Here is an 18,249-nt window from a genome sequence, read left to right as displayed (position 1 = left end):
TGCTTGGCATTGCGGCATATCTCCAGGCCCAATAAATCTCCTGCTGCATGATTTTTCCTCCAAGCAGCTCAAACATTGGGGGAGTGCTCAGAGAGCCCTTCAGGAAACCCAGAATTTTTTTTAAAGTCAGTTTTGGCTCTCTGTGAAGTTCCCAGAAGATGATCTAATTAATTTACGAGCCTCAAGACAAAATTCAAAAGAAATCCAATCATTTACTAGGATCGACATTCTGGCGTGGACTCCTGTGGAGTCAAAACTGCTTTTGCTTAATTGCGTTTGAACTTTACCCCTGTATCCCCTCCCTTCTGTCCTGCGTCATAACTCACATTCTCCAACTAGGCTGTAGACATGAGATCCGACTCTGGCTGAAGGCATGCATGGAATTTCCCCTTCCATGCCAGCCTGATAATAGTCATGGAAACGCTTTAGAAGTTGACAGAGAGATTCAACCAAGAAATAAGGGGAAATTTTCTGACAGTGAGAACAATCAACCAATGGAACAGCTTGCCTTCAGAAGTTGTGGTAGCTTCATCATTGAAGCAGGGGTGAAATTTGACTGGTTCAGACCAGTTTGGGTGAATCGGTAGGGACAATTTGAATCAGTTCGCCAAAGCAGTAAAAAGCACCCCTGGTTGGCCCCGCCCATGCCTGCCTGCTTGCCGCTCATCCCTTCCAGCCACTCGCTCACCCCTTCCTGCTGCTTACCCTGCCCACCCATCCCTGCCCTATATATATTGCCTTTGCCACATGGCCCAGCTAATCACTTCACCAGTCACCTCAGCCACTCAGGTCACCAAAGGTAAGCAATGCATGCTGCCAGCTCACCCTTTGCCTTGGGTCAGGGGCCAGGGACACACCATTCTCTGAGGCCCTGGAGCTGCTGCCCACTACCGGGTTGGGAAATGTGCCATTCCCATTCCTCGTCCAGGAGCCACCACCTGCTCACCGCCCACCTTGCTCGCCTACCTTCACACCTTGGAGTGAGGGGACATGGCAAGGCTTGGCCGCCTTTCATGCTGAGAAGCATCCAGCTGCCGGCAGTTATTTTCGGCTGCCTTCTGAGCAGTTATTCTGCAACACTGTCCCTTTGGCTGCTGCCATTCTCCTGGCCGGGTCTGGCTGTGAATGGCACCGGCAGGCAATGGGGTGCATGTGCACAGCCGTTGCCCTGCTCCGAGCAGCCATGTTGAATGCTGCAGCAGAGAGTAGCTGATCTTTTCTCCCTCCCTTCAGAGTGGAGCTGCTCAGAAGGCAGCAACTGGCTTCAGTTTTTAAAGTACAATCCCAGAAGGTGGGACCATAAAGGGACAGATTGCGGCCAGTGGATGGCTTCTGAGCAGCTCCATTGAGAAGGGAGGAAGAAATGTTTGACTTCACTCTGCTGCAGCACTCAACATGGCTGCTTCTTTCCTCCTTTTTGCGGTAATACACACAGAGCAAACTTGAGAAGGAGGCGAGAAACAGCCAGGTTGAATGCTAGAAGACTTGGCCGGCTGAAATTTTCTGTCAGTTCTGTGGGCATAGCTTGGTGGGTTGCCGTGAGTGACATAAAGTTGGCCTGCCCACTCAGTCACATGACTCCCCAAGCTACGCCCACAGAACCAGTAGGGGAAAAAATGAATTTCACCACTGCATTGGAGGCTTTCAAGAAGAGATTGGACTGCCATTTGTCAGAAATGGTATAGGGCAGGAGTGTCAAACTCAGGGCCTGCAGGCTTGGAAATAGCAAAGGACCAGCCCATGGTGCCTCTCCTAGCAAAAATGGGGTGTGAGGCTGCATACAGGGGTCTCCAGAGGCCTCCCCCAACCTGTTGCAGGCTGAAATGGAACCTCTGTTGGCCTTCCGCAGCCTCAATGGGGAGTTGGACTAGATGACCTACAGGGTCCATTCCAACTCTGTTAATCTATTAGAGCAATGACTCAATAGCCCTCAAAGCACTTGAAAGTTGCTCAAACGAAATAACTCCACCATACAAACTTAAATCCACACATGAGAGAGCCACAAGGCAGGAAAAGTCCAGAGTTTCCAAGGCATGTTTCAATTCCTAATACGGTGTCAATCCAGAGTGAAGCAGGAATCACAACAACCAGAAGCACACAGCTAGAAAACAAATATGTTATTCCCAGCAACTCCTCCATCTGCTGTGATAAATAGGAAACGTCCAGTGCAGCCCATCAACACAGGTGGGACTTTCTCCTCTTGAGTAGTCTAGCTGACCTTCTCTGCTGCTGCCTTTTCTTTGCCCTACATGTTCTCAGATTAGGTGCAGAAGGCAGTTCCTCCTCCTCTTACCTGGCTTTCTGCCACTGCAAGCTTTCCCCAGTTGGATCCTCATCTAAATCCCTTATGGAAGGCAGTTCAGAGCAATCAATCAACTCAGTTACTGATGTGCCAGGAATCGGCTCGTCTTTCCCTGAGCTAACATCTAAGGAGGTATCTGGGGAATCATTCAAGGGAGTCATCACAATATACATAAATGCATTTTTGTATTTGATTTCTATTCATTGAGAGTTCCAGAATCATATTTGTTCCATTGTATTGATTGTGCTCAGTAACTAAAATAATTTATATCTATTTATTTATTCTAGAAGGATTCAAGCCACCTTTTTCCTAAAGAGGTTCAGCTGCATGTTTTGCAGACTTATAAGTATGGTTGTGAGATTGTAGTGATTGGTGACTTTGCCCTTTTTTTTGGAACAATTTTTTATTTATTTTTTGTTATATATTTTAACTTCTTTTATGAACAGTATTGTCCTGGTCTCCCCCTCCCCTTTTACATCTTCTATTATGCATATTATATTTTACATCATATTACATTTTACATCATTTTGCAGTTCAGTCATCTTATTTCTATTCCATATTCTCCCACTTAATTTCAATTTTTCCTTAATATATATACAATATCCCTTTGCCCCTCAAAGTTAATCAAATTTAACATATCATTCCCATCTATTCTTCTTTTTTACCATTAATAATACATATCCTCGAATTTAATTTTATATAGTAAAATTTTCACTTAGTTATCCACAAGTAGCAATTTTAAACTATATCCCACACATTTTATTGAATATATACCATTAGTTATATTTACTAAATTTCATTCTATTCTACTAATAAATCCTTTTCTTTCTTTCCTCCTTTCAACCATTTTCTCTTAGTCTACCAGGAACTCATTTCTCTCATATTCTCTTCTCTCCACCCATTTGCCTCCTTTTTTTCTTTTTCTTGATCTTAAAATTCCTGTATTTTCACTTTTCAATCTTTTTTCTCCTTTTTAATTTTGTTGTTTCAGTCTCTCTCCATAATTTTCCCCCTTCTTTCCCCTTTACTCCCACCTTTGCTATTTCCCTTTTTGGGACCATTTCTCCTTTGTCTCCTTTGGGTATATAACTGTGTATAACTGTAAATCTCGGTGTAATCATCTGTTTTTTTCCTTTTTCAATCTCTTTTTCTTCTATTATATGAGGCTGGTGATTGGAGCTGCTGGCTACAAGGAGAGTGGGGGTCAGAGAGACAAAGAGGACTAGGTAGTAGCCCGCGCACCATATATCTATAAATCAAAATAGCAATAATACGTTCTGGATTAGTGCCCTTGAGATTGTGATTTTATTTTATTTCAAAATGACCGGCTAAGTTCAATGTAATAGCTGTTTGGCACCTGTCTTTCGCAGTACTCTTTTCAAATTTGGATACTGTCCCCTTTGTAAACAAATTACTAGTCTACATAGACAGATTACCTATCTAGAATCTCTAATCTGTGCTCTCCAAGCAGAAATTAGGTGCCCAGTTCAGCCATTCCACACTATGGAGATGCCACACTATCAGCCCCCTCTACCGCAAAGATCCTGCAGGAGAAGAGCAGTCTGGACAACCGTGGGATCTGGCAGGGTGAGAGCTGTGAAACATAAACACAAAGCTTTTGCTGTGACCCAGCATAACAGATATAGCGCCCTTGCTGACCTTAATGGAGACACTAAAGAGACAGGTCAAGGTAGTTGTGATAATGATGACTCAAATAAGCAGGGAATTGTGGTCCAAAATGAAGAACTTTCTTTGGAAAGGTGAAATGGGGACCCAGGTATCACACATCAGTTGCACAAGAAGATCAAGGTATGTGAAAAGAGAAGTCACCTTCTGGTTGGTGATTCAATCGTAAGGGATGTAAATTTAGGAAAGGATATGGAGGTTTTAAAAGAGGCCTGGTGTCTGCCAGGTGCTACTGCCAGCAGAGACAAGAGGCGTATTCTTAAGATAGTCAAGAATGCAAGTTAAGGACTGTGACATTGATGTTATTATACATCTTGGCACAAATAATCTGTCCCAAAAAGATACACTTTCTGTGAAGAATGATTTCCAGAGCTTGGGATATGAACTTAGTAATGTAGGTTGTAGGCTTATCTTTTCAGAGGTTTTATCAATATATAAGGAATAAAAAGGGAAGGGCCAGCGTGTAGCAGAGTTTAATGTGTAGCTAAAAGAGTGGTGTAAAAGGCTTTGGTTTTATTAGTCATGATGTCTGCAGCTGGTCCAAAACTGTACAAAAGAGATGGTTTGCGACTTCCGGTTCCGGTGGCTGACGGCGCCGGGAAAACTAGTTGCTCGCTCCAGCTCCCCGGTGGGCTTCCCCACTTCTTGGGGGGCACAGGACGCCCCGCAGAGGCGTCCTGCCGGAGGGGCGGCACCACGGGGGATCCCTGCATCAGCGGCGGCCGGTGGGAGGTCCCCCGCCTCACCCAAAGCACCGGGGAGCAGATCGGAGGACGCGTGGGCGTCTTCGCTAAGAAGCTGTTCGGAAAAGAAAAGAAAACTGAAGGATGCGGCGGTGGAGCAGTGAGGCGTAGACTCTCTTCATTCCTATTACCAATTTAAAAACTCATCAGTTGTGCAAACCTTTTTTTCGGTTTGACTTAAAGAGGTGCGGCTGGAGGGGAGGGGGATTCCCCCCCCCCTCGGACAAGCGGCTGGAAACAAGCTCTTAGCTCCAAGGGAAGGAGGTGGGGGAGAGCCAAACCAAAGATGCCACATCCTAATTAAGTGGATTTTTGGACTTAAACCTACAAAATAATGAGATCTGGAAGCTTTGGGATTTTTTGAACTTTGAAAACTTTATTTGTTGCCTCGAAACCCGAAGTTGGCAGGGCAAGATGGCACACTTCCGTTGTCTTTATGAAATGTGAAACTTGACTCCACCTTCCAAACTTCAGGCTTCCGGTCTTTGTCTCCGTGCTACTTGGATAACTCTCTTGTGGACTGTCTGCCTTTGAACTCCTTGGAGCGGAAAACTTTTGCTCATCTGCCAGGGTGATTAGAAAATTCCCCTCTGCTTGGACTCTCTGTCTCCTGGACTCTCCTGCCTGTTCTATTCTTCTGACTGATCCTTCTTTATACTGACTGGACTCTTTACTTTATAAACAATGGCATCTAAAAGACCACCTCCTGGAAAGTCAGGCTTTGCTGCCTCAGCCCCAACATCTGCAACCTCCAGTCCAAGCACACAATCAACGTTAACAGCCTTCAAGCAACCTAAATCTACGGACCTGGAGCTTCATCAAATGTTACAACAACTTCTACAGGGACAAGAGGAAATAAAGAGACAATTGAAGGAGATGAAAGAAGAAATTAAAGAGAACCAGGATAAAATTAATAAGAACTCACAGAGACTGGATCTTTTGGAAGATGGGGCAGCTGAGATGAAGGGAGGGATAGAGGGTGTGCAAAGGGGAAACAATGAACTTGACACCCAACAAATGAAAATAGAGCTTGAGAGAATGTCTTTTTATCTTAGATTCCAGAACGTGATGGAGACAGATGATGAAGACATAAGGGACATCATGACAAACATTTTGGCTAAGTATATTCAGAAGGAGAAACAACAGATGGGGTGGGAAATAGACCTGGCTTATAGAGTAAACTCAGCTTATGCTAGAACACACAATGTTCCCAGGGAGGTACACATTAAATTTCTTAGGAAGAGTACAAGAGATGAAATCTTGAATGCACAAAGGGGCAAGCCTTGACATATAAAGATAAGGAGATAACCATTCTGAAACAGATCCCCAAGAAAGTGAGGGAAAAAAGAAAACAATATTCGCAATTGGTGAATAAATTATACCAGAAGGGGGTGTGGTTTAGATGGTTGATGCCTGAAGGGATGTTAATATTCTGGGAGGAGACAAGAGTTAGGATTAATACACCCATAGAGGCGCAGGCCTTTATGGAGAAAAATAAACTGCTCCTAGAAAAACCAGATGATCTTTCAACAGACATACAAGACACGGGAGGGGCCGGAGCTCTGCCAGCGGGGGGAGATGGGGCGACAACAAGAAAGCTCAGATCACACAAATGAGTAAGAAAAGTCATCTGATATAAACTGATCGAAATTACCAATTGAATTTACCACACTGACTACATGTTTTTATGTTATTACTTAATGTTGAATTTTATGCAAATGTATACTATGAGTTTGGAGGGGGTGTACATCTACCATATTTCGCAGCTGCCAAAATTTGTAACTTTTCCCGTACCTTTTCCCTTTGTTAAAATAAAAAAAAACCAATAAAACTTTGTTCAAAAAAAAAAAGAGATGGTTTGCACCCATCCAAGAAAGGGACTGAGTTACTTGGCATTAAATTCACAGATTTTCTGGATAAACTTTTAAACTGAACACCGGGGACAGAGAATTAATTGATACAGAACAGTTCTGTCCCCAGCAATCTGAAACTCATAAGGTTATCAGTGTATGTAACATAGGTGTTTGTGCAGGTAAGATTATCACTCCTGCTGTCAAGCAAAACCAAGCATTTAATAGTGATTGCCATACCATGTGTATGAACCATACAAGTGGCAAGAAAATAGGGGCAGTCAGGCATAACACAGGTTATGTAGACAGTAATCACAGGGTCAATCAAAATGGACTCAAATGTCTATACACCATTGCACAGAGTATGAGGAATAAACAGGGTGAATTAGAAATTCAAGTAAATGAGGGCAGATACGATATTGTTGCCATTACAGAAACTTGGTGGGATGAAACCCACAAATGGAACATACAGCTAGAAGGATTTAAATTGTTTAAAAGAAATAGACCAAATAAAAGAGGAGGTGGTGTTGCATTATATATAAGAAATAACTACATATCTACAGAAATAGAGTACAACAATGATGAGAACTATCTTGAATGCATTTGGGTCAATATTAAAGGTTGGCAGAAAAACGACATTGTCATAGGTCTATACTACAGGCCACCCAACCAAGCAGAGGAAGTAGATGAACTTTTTGCTAGTCAGCTAATTAAGGTATGTAGGAAGCACCCCACAATAGTAATGGGGGATTTTAACTACCCTGACATCAACTGGGAAACAAACTCTGCACCAAGTGGAAGATCCATCAAGTTCCTAATGAACCTAGCAGACAACTTTGTTTCCCAAAAAGTAGAGAAGGGAACAAAGGGATCGCCCATATTAGACTTAAATCTCACTAACAGAGATGAAATGATAGAGGGTGTTAAAGCCACAGGAACCCTGGGGGCAAGTGACCATGAAATATTGGAATTCAACTTTATGCAAACACAAGTACTAGAACAAAGTCAAACTAGAGTCTTGGATTTTAAGAGAGCTAATTTCAATAAACTTAGAGAGAGCTTGGGAAGAATTCCATGGATGAGAATCCTCAAGGGGAAAACAACTCAAGAAGTTTGGGAAATTTTTAAAAAAAGAGATTACAAAAGCTCAGTCTAGCACAATACCAATGAAGAAGAAAAATAACAGCTCCCAAAAGAAACCAGCGTAAGAACTCTCTGACAAATTGAAAGACAAAAAAGTTAAGTATAAAAAGTGGAAAGAGGGGGACATAACTAATGCAGAATATCAGCAAATAGCCCGAGCTTCTAAAGGTGGAAAGCTAAGTCTCACAATGAAGAAAGGCTTGCCACAAAAGTTCCAATTGGTGTTATATTCAGATACGAAGGGGTGAGGTACCGTTTGAATACAATAGACAAAGCCAGAGACTTTTATTATGGAATACTCAAGAAAAATGCAACCCCCCCATGTACATCTACACCAACACCAGCAGATTTGGATGTCTTAGAGCAGAGGATGTTTGAGAAAGAGACAGAAGAACAAAGAAAGCAGACACAAAAAGAGAAGGAGGTGCAGGGTGCTGTAGGTGGATCTCGAGTGGACCCCTCCGGATCTCTGTTGAGCTCCTTCTTGGAAGAAGGATCGTCTAAGACTCTCATTGAAATGCCGATACTTAAACCTGTCGAACAACGTATTACTAGATCCACGACTAGACAAATGCTAGAATCTCACAAACAGGTGGACCCCCAAATACAATGTGCTAAGAAAGAAGTTAAGAAGCAAACTGGAGCCATGGGAAGAGCCGGGTTGAAGATTAGTCTTGTGGAGAGAGATCTTCAGCAAATGCTTTCAACGCTCCAGACCAGACCCAAAGATGCTTAAGCTATTATCTTGGAACGTGAATGGATTGAACTCCCCACAAAAAAGGAAAAAAATATTTTATTATTTGAAGCAATTTAATAATGACGTTGTTTGTCTTCAAGAGACTCATATTAGGTTGCAAGACCAGAAGTATTTAGTGGATTCAAAATTGGGAACATCTTATGCTGCCTCTGATTTGGTAAAGAAAAATGGCGTGATATATATAAATAAAAGATTTTCAACTAAAGTTATAGAGGCGGATGACACTGGTAGATATATAGCAATTGAACTTGATACAGACTTTGGTCCTATTTTGGTGCTAGGAATATATGCACCTAACCAACGCCAAGAAAGCTTTTATAAGATGCTCCATTTAAAAATTTTAGATTGGAATTTTAAGAGTATTCTAATAATGGGAGATTGGAATGGAGTGATTTCTCCAAGGACAGATAAGAGTACAAAGACTAAACTCACTACCAAATTACCAAAGGCTTTTTTTGACTTACAAGACGACTTGAAATTAAAGATGTTTGGAGGACACAACATCCAAATGAGATGGATTTTTCTTTCTACTCAGATAGACATAAATCCTTTTCAAGGATTGATTTCTTCTTGTTAACACCGGATCTACTTCCTAAAGCTAAGAAAACCAAGATATTCTCCAGGACACTTACTGACCATAGCCCGGTGTGGTTACAAATTGAGTTAGGGAAGAGGCCAAGAAGGTCTTGGAGAGTAAATGAAAATTTATTTAGATACGAAAAAAATGTTGATGAACTTAAAAAACACATGAAGGAATTTTTCAGTTTTAACATGAATAAGGGTACTCCCATTGAAACAGTTTGGGATGCAAGTAAAGCTTACATGCGTGGGGTCCTGATACATATGAATTTCAAACATAAACAAATTAGACAGAAAAGGAGAATGGAATTGGAAGATGAAATAAAAAGCAAGGAACAGCTGCTTATAGCAAACCCGAAAGACGAGGCGCTCCAGATGGCGCTAAAGCTGTTGAAAGATCAATTTCAAATGCTTATAGCAGAACAAACAGCAACTAACTTACAATTTGCTAAACATAATACCTTTGCTAACGCTAATAAACCTGGTAGGTGGTTGGCTTATACTTTGAGAAAGAAAACAAATGACAGAATTATTGATAGAATTGAGTATGGAGGGAAGACGGTATATCAACAAGATTTGATTGAAAAATCATTTGTGGACTATTATGCTAAGCTATATGTACAGGATAATATACAGAACAAGTCAGTAGATGATTTTTTGGAAGGAAAAGGGGTTACTAAAATTTCTGTGCTTCAAAAGGCAAATTTGGAACGTCTGATAACTGCTGATGAGATCACTTTAGCTATAAATCAACTTAAATTAGCTAAGGCTCCAGGGACGGATGGTTTGACTGCAATGTACTATAAAACTTTACAACTGGAAATGATTGAATATCTTGCACAACTATTTTATAATATACAGCAAGGAGGTAAAATACCCTCCTCATGGAAAGCGGCTTTTATCTCATTGATACCTAAAGACAAAGAGGGCCCTAAGAAACCAGAGGATTAGAGGCCGATATCTCTTCTGAACACAGATTATAAAATATTTGCTAAGGTACTAGCCAACAGATTGATGCCAGTTATCCAAGAGATTATTCATCATGATCAAGCAGGATTTATTGAAGGCAGACATATGAAGGAGAATGTAAGGCAACTCATAGATTTAATTGACTATCTTGATAAGAATAAGCAGATCTCTGCAGTGCTGGTCTTCTTGGATGCAGAGAAGGCCTTCGATCGAGTGAATTGGAATTTTCTAACCAAGACTTTGGAGAAGATGGATATGGGACCACGATTTCGGCAGGCGATTGGAGCAATTTATCAGCAACAAAATGCACAACTTATTATTAATGGAAATTTGTCAACAACTTTCGAGATACAAAAAGGCACAAGACAAGGTTGCCCATTATCCCCATTGTTATTTATTTTAACTTTGGAAGTCTTGTTGAATGCAATTCGGGACTCAAAATCCTTAGATGGCATAGCTATCAGGCAAAAGGAATACAGAACTAGAGCATTTGCCAATGATCTGGTTGTTACCCTTTCACATCCTTTGAAGTCAATAATCCAGATGAAAAATATCATAGTAGAATTTGGCATGGTGTCTGGCTTTAGACTAAATCAAAACAAAACGAAAATGATGGTTAAAAACATGACAGAGACTCAAAGAAAGAGACTTGTAAGTTTAGCAGGTTTTGAAATAGTCTCCAAAGTCAAATATTTAGGAATACAAATAACAGAATCAAATACAAAACTTTTCTTAAATAACTATGAAGTGTTGTGGCAAAAGATACAGAAAGATCTTGAAGTGTGGAAAAAGTTACAATTGTCTTTGCTTGGAAGGATCTCAGCAATTAAAATGAACATTCTACCTAGATTTATCTTTTTATTCCAGATGATACCGGTGCTTAAATCAGATAAAACTTTGTTAAACTGGCAAACAACATTAAATAAATTTGTTTGGAAGGAGAAAAAACCGAGAGTAAAGATGAAGATTATGCAAGATACTCGTGAAAGAGGCGGCCTTAGACTCCCAAACCTTCGATTGTACTATGAAGCTGCGGTACTAACTCATGTAGCAGATTGGTTTGGGAAAACAAAAATGGATTTGCTGAATATAGAAGGCCATGATCTTGTTCTGGGATGGCATGCATATCTTTTTTATGAAGATAGGGTGGATAAAGTGTTTAACAATCATGTTCTCCAAAGTGTCTTGATGAGAATATGGAAGAAGCACCGGCCCAATTGGGATTATAAAATACCGCTTTGGTTGGATCTTGCAGGCACCATGGGGATTATGAATATTAAGTCACTCGGGGGTTGTTTATATAAAGATGTGCTTATTGCTGATGGGGACGAATGGAAGTTAAAAACTTTGGAACAACTGTTGGAAGAAGGAATTACTTTAAATTGGTTACATTACATACAGCTACAGAAGAGATGGGAAGAAGATCATAGGGTCGGTTTTATGGATAAAGAAGTGGAACTGATCAAGCAGATAAAAGAGACTGGCCCAAAACAAGTTAAAAGAATATATAATGTACTGTTAGAAAGAGACTCAGAAAGTGAATTGGTTAAGGATTGTATGATTAAATGGGCTCAGAATTTTGGTGAAGTGGTCATGTTGGAAACGTGGGAAAAAATATGGGTTCAGAATGTTAAATTTACACAGTCACAGAATTTAAGGGAGAACTTTTATAAAATGTTTTACAGATGGTATTTAGATCCTAAAAAATTATCATGCATGTACCCAAATGTTCATCCAAAATGTTGGAGATGCGGGTGCCTAGATGCTACCTTTTTTCATGTATGGTGGACTTGCAACAAGGTTAAAGCTTTTTGGATAAAAATATGGTGGGTTATGCAGAATGTATTTAAGAAAAGAATACAATTCACTCCGCAAATGTTTTTATTGGGTATAGCTAAGGATTTTACCAAAGGGGAAACAAAATTGGTCTTGCATATGGTCACAGCAGCTAGGTTGTTGATTGCGCAACATTGGAAAAAAGATTTTTTACCAACAATTGATCAATGGATTCAGAAGGTGGCGGGGTTCGCCGAAAAGGCAAAAATTTCAGCTTTCTTAAAAGCTCAGAAGCAGGAGGATTATACACAGGAATGGGTAAAATGGATTGATTATATACAGAATAAATACCAGACTAGGAGTTATTATGTAGCCTTTAGGTAAGAATGTTTAGACTGATAGATGATTCAAGTAAATAATACATGGGCTGCTTGGAATTGTTAGAGTGGTGTATAGCGGAAGTCAGGGGGGGGCTTGAGTGGGAGACGGGGGTGGGTTAGGGTGGAGGGTGGGGTAATATATATGCATAATTAAACTAGAAGATGGGATTAATGAAATATTGTTATTTTAAGAGAAATTTATATTATGATTTATATATGTTCAACTAACTTAGAAGATGGGATTAATGGGCTATTGTTACTTTAAGAGAAACTTATATTGTGTTTGTTGGGAGGTGAGGGGATATAATATGTGAATGAGTAATCTATTTTAAGATGGGGGAGGGGAGGGGTTAAAGTATTTAGTATAATATTTGAATGAGAAAATTTGGGGGGGTTGGGGGGGGCATAGCATCTGTATGAGATTTACATTGTATGGTGGGGGGGTGAAAAGGGGGAAAATTTGTTTGTGTTAGGGTTCTAAATACCATGCAGAAATAAATCATTGTCCAAGGCAAAACATCCTTTCAGGTGCAATTTATTCCGCAGGCATGTTAGTACTGCTATGGAAATTTCAACTCTGGAAGTACATGCTCTGGGTTCACCCAGTTAAAGTTCATGATCTCTCCCCACACCCACAAATCCATCACATGTTCCAATCATCATCTTCCACGCTGGCATGTACACCCATCTTCTTCCGGCCAGGTGTCAAGATGCGAAGACAAAAGATGACCTTGGCTTCTACAAAAGAATGTCAACAATCCATTCTACAATCCTACTCCTTTCTATTCCCCCCTCCCAACTACTACACTATTGAAACAGCATAGAAAATTCTAAGAAAGTGTGGCAGGCCAAAGATCCAAAAAAGAATATAATTACAGGCCTGACAGTTTGTATAAAACTCTTTTAATAAAAAGAAAGAAAAAGGTTAAGGAAACAATTGGTCCATTGCTGAGAGAAAGTGGCAAGAAGGTGACAAGCAATAGGGATAAAACAGAACTATTTAACTCATTTTTTGCATCTGTCCTTACACAAAGGGATAAAACAGTCCAACCTATCAAAAACAGCACCACAAAAATCAGATTAGGAACACAAATTGAAATAGGGAAGAAAATGGTAAGTGAGCACCTGTCTACCCTAGATGAGTTCAATTCACCAGGACTGGACGGATTATACCCCAGGGTTCTGAAGAAACTGGCAGATGAGATCTCAGAACCAGTAAACTATATCTTTCAGAGATACTGGAGCACTGGGGAACTGCCAGAGGACTGGAAAGGAGCTGATGTGTTTCCCATCTTCAAAAAAGAAAAAAATAGATCTAGGAAATATAGACCTATCAACCTGACCTCAATACCAGGGAAGATTCTGGGAAAGATAATCAAGCAACAAATTAGCGAACACCTAGAAGCAAACAAAGTAATAGCCAAAACCCAACAGGTGTTTGTCAAAAACTGATCATGCCAGACTAATCTTATTGCATTCTTTGACAAAGTGACAAAATTAGTGGACCAGAGGAATGCCGTCGATATAATTTACTTGGACTTCAATAAGGCATTTGATAAGGTAGACCATACCCTACTACTAAATAAAGTAGAAGAATGTGGGTTGGACAGCATCACCACCAGATGGATTCATAACTAGCTGACCAATCGCACTCAACGTGTAGTCCTCAATGGAACTGCATCTTCATGGAGGGAAGTATGCAGTGGAGTACCTCAAGGCTCTGTTTTAGGCCAAGTACTCTTCAACATCTTCATCAATGATTTAGATGAGGGAATAAATGGGGAACTCATCAAATTTGCAGATGACACCAAGCTGGCAGGAATAGCCAACAGTCCAGAAGACAGACTTAAGATATAGAAGGATTTTGACAAACCTGAACACTGGGCACTATCTAATAAAATGAAATTCAATGGTGAAAAGAGTAAGGTTCTACATTTAGGCAAGAAAAACAAAATGCACAGCTACATTATAGGTGGTACCTTCCTCAATAGTAGTAACTGTGAGAGGGATCTTGGAGTCCTAGTGGACAACCATTTAAATATGAGCCAGCAGTGTGCAGCAGCTGCCAAAAAAGCCAACACATAAACAGAGGGATAGAATCAAGATCACGTGAAGTGTTAATACCACTTTATAATGCCTTGGTAAGGCCACACTTGGAATACTGCATTCAGTTTTGGTCACCACGATGTAGAAAAGATGTGAAGACTCTAGAAAGAGTGCAGAGAAGAGCAACAAAGATGATTAGGAGACTGGAGACTAAAACATATGAAGAATGGTTGCAGGAACTGGGTATGTCTAGTTTAATGAAAAGAAGGACTAGGGAGACATGATAGCAGTGTTCCAATATCTCAGGGGTTGCCACAAAGAAGAGGGAGTCAAACTATTCTCCAAGGCACCTGAGGGTAGAACAAGAAGAGAAGCAACTTTGAACTGAGGAGAAATTTCCTGACAGTTAGAACAATTAATTAGTGGAACAGCTTGCCTCCAGAAGTTGTGAATGCCCCAACACTGGAAGTCTTTAAGAAGACGTTGGATAGCCATTTGTCTGGAACGGTATAGGGTTTCCTGTCTAGGCAGGGGGTTGGACTAGAAGACCCCCAAGGTCCCTTCCAACTCTGCTATTGTATTGTATTGTATTTTTCTGAACTTCATACGGTCCCCTTTCTTTCTCCTTTTTTCCTTCTTCTTGTTCTAAGTGTTCCCTCTGAATTTCCATGTTTTTTCCCATTTAACGTTTCACATGCATTTTTTAACATATCAAATATTTCATTATACATCCAAACTTCCATGTTATCTGTTTAATTAATTTAACAAAATTTTTAAACTTTCTCTATCATATCACTTAAAGCTTAAAATTGGCTGTGCTGAGTCCAGTCCACAATACTATTGCAAAAACAAATCCTCCTTGTTGGTTCTCACAGTTTCAAAGTAACATTTTTGTAACATTGAAGGTCAAGTAGCAGATGTAGACAAATTCTGTTAGTTCTTGTAGTATCTTCTTTTCACCACTAGATGTCTCCCTCTCAGTTTGAAGCAATGTGTCCTAGCTGTCAAAAGCTGTCAAAGTCCATTTTATTCCAAAATATATATATGAAAAGGTAGCAAAAGAAAGGAAGGAAAATCCCCTCCGAGTGCTTTTATTGTTTTTAGTGTTTCCAGGTCCAAATTTTGGGAATAAAAGTCTTCTAGGGTTTTCCGTTTTTGTCATCACCCTTTTTCTTCTCTGTTAAATCCCCTGTCTGTCAAATAGCCACTAATTTCCGCTCCAGGTCTCTTTTTAACCCAATTTTAAAGTTTCTTTACCTTGGGTTGATCACTCTTTCACCCAGGTCCAGCACTTTGTTCCAGCACCTCTCCTGCTCAGTAAGCTTGGCCCAGATGCCCCGACTTTGAAATAGCCATTAAAGCCACTGCTTTAGGTTACAGCTTTATTGGCAACTCCACCAAGCACACACTGGGGGAAAAGTTCAAATGTAAGAGAAAGAAGGCAGCACCGGTTCCTGCAATTTGCTAAGCAACCTACTCCTCCACATTGCTCTCCAGTTAACCTTAACATTAAAACAATTCCTGTTCTCCTTACCCAGCATAGCCAGGCAGAATGACAGAAACTGCAGTCCAACATATTTGGAGGACCCCCATTGAGGCTGGATAAACTACTAGAGCCACTTGAAAAGGAAACTCTGCTGCTTAAATCCTGTTCGTGTTTCTTTGAGCTCCTTCAATATTTTCCAATGCTTGCAACAAAGCTTATTTTTCTTTATCAATATAATTGTAGGGGAAAACCAAGGGGAGAAATGGTTCAGACAGATGGCTTATATATTCTCCAATCTCATAAGTACAAATAAGTGAGATTTCTGTTCCACACACATTTTAAACGCATAGTAGTCACCCATTCTTTACATAGACACAGAACGACTAAAAGCCCTTCTTGGGTGGTGGAATTCCTTTTGTGAATAAATAACAAAGGAAATGATTTCCTACTGGACTTTAAGCTGTGATCTTGGAAGGCAGGAGGTAATACGCAAGATGGTGGGGGGTGGGGGTGGAGGACGAAGCAAGGCAGGACCTGTGAAGCTGCCCAAGGTCCCACACCAGCTTACCTGAAGGCCCTTCAGCCAGGCCACCCATGCCAAACCCTCCCCCCTCCCCAGGGGAATCACATCTCTTCACTAACCTGCTTTCCAGTTCTGTTCTCTGCTGCGCGTTCAGGACAAGAAAATTAGTTTGTGTGACCATGGTAAAAAAATACCAGAAATTCAAACCTTCCAACTTCTCACAAAAAAAAAGCCTCACGAAGTTGGAAGTAGTCCCACAGACTACTTTTCTTGCACTGCACATTGCAGTTGAGAATGGAGCAGGTAAGCAGGTTAGTGAAGGGATGTGGCTACCTTAAGAGGGGTGGGGGGTGAGGGACCTGTGTGTGTTTGTGTGTGTGAGAGAGAGGGGGGTGAGATGGAGAGAACATTGCCAACTCTCCGAGGTTGGATCGGATCTCTCTCTCTCCCACCACCCCCTCTCTCACACACACACCATTCTTTCTTTGGGATCACAGCACAGATGCCTCCCCCAGGATTGCAAGGTTGGAGGCTTTGGATTGAGCCTTTTGGGGATGTGTTTCTGGTGCTGCGATCCCAATAAAGAATGATCAGCAGAAAAGGGGATGGATTTTCCTGCAGCCTGTCCTTTCTTGGAGATCGCAGCACAGACGCCACTCCCAGGATTGCAAGGCTGAAGGCTTTGGATTGAGCCTTTTGAGGGTGTGTTTCTGGTGTTACGATCCCAAGTACAGAATGATTGGCAGGGGGTGGATTTTCCTGCAGCCTGTCCTTTCTTCCTTCTCTTTGACAGCCACCTCATTTCCAATTGGGGGGGGGGGAATCCATGCAGAGGGAGGAAAAACATGGATTTCTTTCCCCTCCCATTGAAAACCAGGTCGCTGTCAAAGAGAAGGAGTGAGTGCCACATGGGCTTTTCCAACAGCCAAAGAAGGAACAGAAGGGGAGTTTGGCTGTTAGAAAAGCCCACGTGGCATGCGCGCCCTTCTCTTTGACAGCCACCTCATTTCCAATTGGGGGGGAATCCATGCAGAGGGAGGAAAGACATGGATTTCTTCCCCCCACCTCCCCATTGAAAACCAGGCAGCTGTCAAAGAGAAGGGGCGCATGCCACGTGGGCTTCTCCCAATCCTCCGCTCCAGCAAAGGAAGTGGGTGGGTGGGGCGAGCCTGTTGCGGACAGGTGGGGCGAGCGAGCAAGCCATGACTGGACGGGGGAGAAGCGAGCAAGGGGGCAGGCCAGGGGAGGGAACGTTCCAGTACGCGGCCTCCAGAAGAACGGGTACGGGAAGACACTCTAAATTTCATGAACAGTTATGGGAGTACCGGTGTGTACAGGCTGAAACCCACCCCTGGGCCAGCCCTTTCTTTACCATGCCTCTCTATCCACATCCCTTCCTGCCCTGGGTGACCATGTTCTCTGTGACTATGTCCAATCTCTTGGTAAAAATGTATCCTCCATTTCCCAAGCTGTACTTCTCTTCTCCACTCCTTTCTTCCAGGTGATTGGGTGCTCATCAAGTCCTGGACTGATTCCTGTCTGCTGACTGAGCATTGGAAAGGACCATTTATCATCTTCCTGATGACCCACACTGCTGTCAAGGTGGCTGGAATTCGCACCTGGATTCATCATACCCATACTTGTCTTAAACCTTCCTTGCCACCAGATGATCCTGATGATAATTGAACTGTAATTCTTGGTGCTGAGGGTTGAAGCTTTTGTTTAAGCAGCATTTTTCCTGTACTGTATGTCCAGCACCACAGAGGTCACTGGTTTACCTCTGGTTCAACAGTCCAGCACCACAAATTCTCTGCCCTCTTCCAGTGAGTGACTAAGCCATTGTTGCCTCTGCTTCCTCCTTTGATCTTGCCTTGTCCAGGCTTCTTTTTTCTTCTTGGTTTATATTGCTCTTCTCCTTGTGCTCAACTCCATCCTTTATGTCTCTTCTCGTCTCCTCACTTTATGTCTCTTAAGGAAGATTATGGGAAAGGGATAGCTGTTACCATAGA

This window comes from Natrix helvetica (genome assembly GCF_964273705.1).
Source record: "Natrix helvetica genome assembly, chromosome: 3".
NCBI lineage: Eukaryota > Metazoa > Chordata > Lepidosauria > Squamata > Natricidae > Natrix > Natrix helvetica.
The sequence above is the reverse complement of the archived record's forward strand: the minus strand, read 5'-3'. Positions refer to the sequence as shown.